Here is a 6,619-nt window from a genome sequence, read left to right on the forward strand (position 1 = left end):
GTTTCTTCGGTGGCGTCAGGACCGAATGGCATATCGGTTTCAACAAAGGGATCCGAGGCCATCGATCAAAAGACGCGGCCATGAAAGAGTGGCGAAAAAAAAAAGAAAAAGTGTTGCTCCCAGGCGATTATCACTCGTCGAACATGAAACGCTGGGGAAGGGGTGACGCATCGTGTCGCATCTCGCTTGAAGGCCCGTGTCGCGTCGTATCCGGCTCAGCGACGCGTCGTCCTCCGCCCTCGGACACCGTACTGCTCGTGGCGTCGAACGCCGTCTCGCGGACCTTCTCATGCTTCATTATCTGCATGGTGATGATCAGCACGAGGACGGCGACCACGATGGTGCACGAGCCCACGACCAGAATCAAGGTCAGTGGCCGGCGACGGTTCCGCAACACAGGTGCACGAGCAGGACTGATAGTCGCCTTGCTGTGACGGGGTTCTTGCTGTTTGCACATGTACAGAGAGAGAGAGAGAAAGAGAGAGAAAGAAAGAGAGAACGACAGAGAGAAAGAGAGAGAAGAAGAGAAAGAGAGAAGGAAGGAGAGAATGGGATAGAGGGAAAGAGAGAGAAAAGGAGAGAGAAGGAAAGAGAGAATGGGAGAGAGGGAAGGGGAGAGAAAAGGAGAGAAGGAAAGAGAGAACGTGAGAGAGGGAAAGAGAGAGAAAAAGGATAGAGAGAAGGAAGGAGAGAATGGGAGAGAGGGAAAGGGAGAGAAAATGAGAGAGAGAACGTGAGAGAGGGAAAGAGAGAGAAAAAAGGAGAGAGAGAGAGGGAAAGAGAGAGAAAAGGAGAGAGAGAGAGAGTGAACTTTAATAAGCACCAGCAGTTTTGTCGGCTGGGCCTAGGCCTCCCACGATGGGAGAGAAATTTATTATGACATGAAAGCTGAGAGGTTGGCGTGAGTCAATGTTCTGACCTGCTACTAAGCATTCGGGAAGGGCAATGGGAGTAAAAGAGAAATGAAAGAGGCGTTGATCATGAGGACTACAGTGGTGGTGAATGAACTTGAACAGCGAAGTGACTCTTGAAATATTGAAAATATAACTAGTAAAATGCTCGTACTTCCTTTCACACGCTTTGTGGAAGCATTTACTGAGGTGGCGAGGAAAAGGGGGGCAGGGTCAGAGGTGGCGGTCGTACAAGTAAGAACCTCAAGAGAAGAGTGAACTCGTGCTTATAAATTTATACGGCTACAATACTCGGAAATGTCCTTGTAAACAGGGGGAAAAAATTGGCATGATTTGTTAGGATACTGGCACAGTCCTGCGATATCGTCGTGAGGCACGGAGGCAACTCAAGGACAGAATCGGTTGCAACATCGGTGCTTTTTCATCGACTGGTACTTTACTAATGCGAGAAACCGATTTGTTTTTTGTCTAAGGGGGAACCCTGCGCTTTAAATATTCTTATTATTGTTTGGGAAAATTTTTATGAAACAAGCTGAGCCTATGTACTTCAATATTACAATTATACATGTACATTCAGTTTTCTTGTGGAGTTACATATGGTCTATTAAAGAGTGACAACTAAAATGATGCGGAACTATCAGGGTGCAATGCTAGGAGAATGAATGCTCCGAATTAATCCGATCCAAAGTTATAGCATGGCATTTTTTAAAAATTAAGTAACCATAGTAGCAGCCCGGACAAACTATTACTTGTTGAAAATTTCTATAATAACGTTTTTACATTGCAGGGTTGTTGCACTCTATAATGTTGTATCCTCTCGCACAAAAATAATTAGTATAACGGGGCAAATGGGTAAATAGAACAGAGGATACCATCACTCTAAAACTGCAACGCCACCAGAAATGCTGTCATGAAAAAAAACTAAGAAAAAAAACGCATTTCGCGACATGTTCATGGTGACTGCAGCAAAGGCTAAATCGATCCAGATATGGTACAGGTATTCAATAACACGAGAATAAATGCTCCGCACCATCCTGGAGCAAAGGAACGCGAAAAGATATTCGGCCCAATAGTTCCCGCTTCAAGGAGCAGGGTCGCCCTTTTAGAAAAGCCTGGTTAATTACCGAAAGGGAGCAACTGCGTGCACGTGGACTAGGTCACCGTCTCTTCACGTCTGTAATGGTGAAATCCGGCTCGCTTTCTCTAAAGAGAAAAACCATGACGTAATTTCCTGCTGCTTGCCAGTTTGATGCTGCGTCCTGGATTTGCTTGTCATCTAGCTCTATTCAGAATGGACGTCACATGCGCTTTTCGTTGACGGTGACCACAGGACGAAAATAAATAAATGTTTGGAAAGTTCCCGGGATGTTTATCGAAGCCTGACGGCAAGATTATAATTAAACCACGTCTATAGGCTTCCGCAGTCATCTAGGTGCAGTGCATTCAGGATCAATATTTAAAGGTATTTAATAGAATTGTTTGTTATTGAGCTTAGAAAGAATGCTCGGCAGAAACCGTCTTACGATGACTGTTGATGGTGACGCGATTACCACTTTGAGGCAATACAGCCACGCAAAGTATTGCCACCGTTGGAACGCCTTATGTACGAAGAGCGTACTGCCGCGGGGCTGCTTTTTCGGCCTTCCCTATGAACACTCTATCAGCTTTGATTGACCCGGATGGCTGCTACAGCTTCCCCAATTGGCTCAAAATGCCGTTAATGCGGAATTAGAGAGTAATGACGGTATGAAAACGTCCTGAGGGTCCCCTGGGCTTCTAGAAAACTTTGAGCATCGCAACACCCCTTCTCGCTCATTTTTGTCTCTCTCGCGGAAAACGAATAGCGTTGCAGACATTTTTTACTGTTCATGTCACCTGCACAGAAGTTTGGGTATTCTTCGAGCGGCCTTCTTAGGATTTTTTTTTTTGGAATCGAAGGGTGCTTGCTTAGTTTTTGGTGGCAAACAGCTGTAGCAAACAGAGACACGGCGAGTCCCCTAGGGGACTCGCCGTGTCCCTGTTTTGCACTGGCATGGTGTTAGGCATCATAGGCCAGCGTACGGTCGCCTTTGTTCGTGCCAGCTCGCGCCTTACGACAATTACCGTGATCCCTGACCTACTGCAGTGCTCGAACACGCGAAAGCACTTAATTTTAGTCGATGATGTGAAATAAAAGCAGACATAAAGAGGCATCTCCATCGTGGCACGACAAATCTTCAAAATGTACAGAATGTACAGTGGAAGCAACGCAGGCAATTGTGCTTCACATCATATACATCTTTCTATGTATATTAGTGTCCCGCCATTGCTATTATTATAAATAAGTATCAAATAGCCCAAATTTCACGACTATAAAAAAACAACGTAAAGATACAGACGCAGTCGTCAACAATTTTGACACTTTGTTCTGTTTTGCTCTTAAGCGGTCAGGTCTTAAAGGCATTGAAATGTTTACTTAAAAAGTCGCAGTTTTGCCCGAAAGGCAAAGCATCGATTGTGATAGCAAATTAGTCGATAGCTATACGAAGTAAGGAAAGTACCCTTATTGGCTGTACAATCTTGTAAATATAGACATACAAACTAAATTAACAAGCATGGTGTCACACGCGCAGAAGAAAACGGGAACACATCTCTCTCGATGACCGCGGAAACTCGCTGTCAGAACGCTGCACCGAGGAAATGCGGCAGCAGCAGCGAGCGAATTGACCTTCGTGCTGCTGCTCGTATCGATGAGAACTAAATCGCGAGAACACAGCGCAGCGCGGACTCTACCCGCCGCTGATGGCTTTCAAGATAGGGCGGCCCGGCCAAGCACGAGCGCCCGCCCGGAGTACTGCACGCCCCTTCCGGCCTACCCACAAAGCTTTGCGCGCGACGCAAGGCGGCGCGCTTCCTCCGTTGCATGCGCGAGATTGAGCCACGATCACTGGCTCACCCACGCACGCTTTCCTTCGCACATGCAGCATGCGCATGTGCTGTGCTCATGCGCATGCGCAAGCGCATGTGCTGCATGCGCCGTATGCGCATGCAGCATACGGCGCGCGGCGACGATCTCATCGCCCTGATACTTTATACAGAACCTCACGGCGACGGCAACGGCACAAGTAAACCCGGAGTGCCCATATAATTGATATCGCAATAACTACAATATTGCGAACGCGACAGAACGCTCCAGTTTGTGTTTACAGACTCCTTAATGCATCGTAGGGATTGGTGTTAATTGTGCAGTGGCCAGGGAAACGTTCGACGATTTCAGTCAATATATTTCTGATTTCTAAGCCTCGGGCGCCTTGCTTAACCGCGTTTCCCAGAACCCGCTACGCATCTTTCGTGAAAACACCCTGCATAAACGCCTAGCAGCTCAGCGTACCCAGTTGCGTACAACACCGCCAGAGGTAGTACCTGGCGGAGGGGCCCCGAAATGAGGAGATGAACGCCGTGACCGCGCTACAGTCGCGCAAATTGGGGCCGTAGCCGACGGCGCGCTGCTTGCACACATCTCTCTGATTACTTTCATCGCTCCTGTAGTGCGCATCGTACAAAATTTTATAAAAGATTGACGGCCTCAATCGAAAATTCGAAACGAGCAGTCACTAGATTTCAAGTTTTTCTTTTAAATGCAGCCAACCCCGTCAAATTTGGTGCTGTGGTTACCGAGAAAAACTTATTCTCCTTTTACATGCATTTAGATAGGAGCACCCGAGCTAAAGCTTCCTCTTAAATGCAGGTTCTGGGTCTCGTCTGTGAAACGCACTATTTTGCTCTCTCCGTCAAGGTGTCACTTCAATGTCACAATGCTGCGGCACCACGTGAGAACCGTTCCGTTGCGTGCGGGATAACCGACTTACGTTACTACTGACGAGTGGAGAATATATTTCGCTTCCCGATGGTGTGGTCCACCTCGGCTTCGCAGGTGGAAAACGGGTCCCCCGGCGGCTGGCTTTGAGCACTTCGGCTGGCGACGTCGCTTTGGCGTCGCCCCGCGGAATTGGCCTCGCCGGATCCCTGCACAGTGGAAATCACACGAGTTTCATAAATATGCACGGCATGTGCAAATGCAACAGAGTACGCATTTGGGCTGGTTGGTTCATGATTACGAGCAATAAAAACAGCGCTAAACGACGGGACGAGTGAAGGGACACAGACAACGGCGCTGACTAACAACCAAAGTGTGTTTATTCCGTCAGTTAGTGGTGACGCATGTGTAAGCCTCCCGTCCATTTCTCTTCTTCCAAAGGAGATCGCCTTCTTATCACATTAATTGCATTCCCCCTGCGCATGCCCTATCCTGTAGATTCTGTGGTTTGAGATAGCGGCGGAGCATATATATGCTGACTGACGGAATAAACGCACTTTGGTTGTTAGTCAGCGCCGTTGTCTGTGTCCCTTCACTCGTCCCGTCGTTTAGCGCTGTTTTTATTGCTCGTAATGTGCAAATGTTTCGCAAGGAAGCTTTCCCACCTACGCGATTCACCCTCACCTATACCGCTATGTTTCCGCTTGTCTACCGAGCTCTCGTGCAAATATGCTCCCGTGCAGAATGTGGAATCAGAGTTGTTCCTTTGCTTGAATGCTACAGATTTCGCTCGAACAGCTTAAGCAGTTGCACAAGGGGATGAGCTAGGCGCTTTGCTAGCATTTGAATAGTATGGACTGTACTAAGAGCTGGAACTTCCTTTTTTTCTCCTCCGACTAACCGGACACTCACTTGCACACTACGTTACGAACATCTGCTTCCTTTGAAATGCATTCCACGAACAGAATTTTCACGCTATTACAATTATACTTAACGTTATAGTCACCCGGATCCAGCATTGAGCATGCATCGGGCGCACTATGCATTGCGTCGCCAACATATGATCATATGATCATATGTTGGCGACGCATATGATCATATGTATACATATGATCCTGTACACAGAGACACTAGTCCAACTGACACAACAAGTGTTTTCGATTTATTGGACAGTCGCCATTGCCTTGTAGAACTTTTTAAATCGATGTAACGTTGCCGACTACTTATACAACATTCTCAGATCTTGTATTCTTCTATACATACATGCACGCGCCTACTTCACACACAGAGGATATCGCACCTAAAATGAATGCCTAGCAACGCCAACAAATGAATGCCTACAAATGGCCAACTGCGTAAACGTATAACTTCCATTCAAATAATCTTCTTGACATGTCAGGTCTTTAATCAGTTACACTCTCACAGCAGTTGGGCATGATTGCTTAGTAGATTACCGATTGACGCAAGAGTGTGTCGTCATTAGGTTGCCAACCACGGTAGTGCTTTTCTTTACACCTTCTATTATTATTGCACGTGAGGACAATCACGAAAAAACAGCATTAATTACTGAAGTGGGCTTCTCCTTACAAAGGTGCTCTGTGCAGAAAAACCAACTTTAGTGGTTTTTTTTGCATACTGCACTCATGGATAACCTGTCAGGCGTATGGGAAATACATAAAAGAAACAGCAATCTGAACCGATCCCGCGAGATAGGTCAGTTAAGCGCTTGCAAGATAAGAGATGTGCCCCTTTCATGCAGATTTGGCACACTGAAAAGTGCTAATCAAGGTGAAAGTGAAAGAAATGGAAAATTGGCTGGCGTCGGGAATTGCAGCATGTCGAAGACTAAAGAAACATGCTGACGTGGGAATCGGTTCACCGTGCTGGTGACATAAAAAAATTGCAAGAAAAA

The sequence above is a fragment of the Dermacentor albipictus genome, chromosome 6 (genome assembly GCF_038994185.2).
Source record: "Dermacentor albipictus isolate Rhodes 1998 colony chromosome 6, USDA_Dalb.pri_finalv2, whole genome shotgun sequence".
Classification (NCBI taxonomy): domain Eukaryota; kingdom Metazoa; phylum Arthropoda; class Arachnida; order Ixodida; family Ixodidae; genus Dermacentor; species Dermacentor albipictus.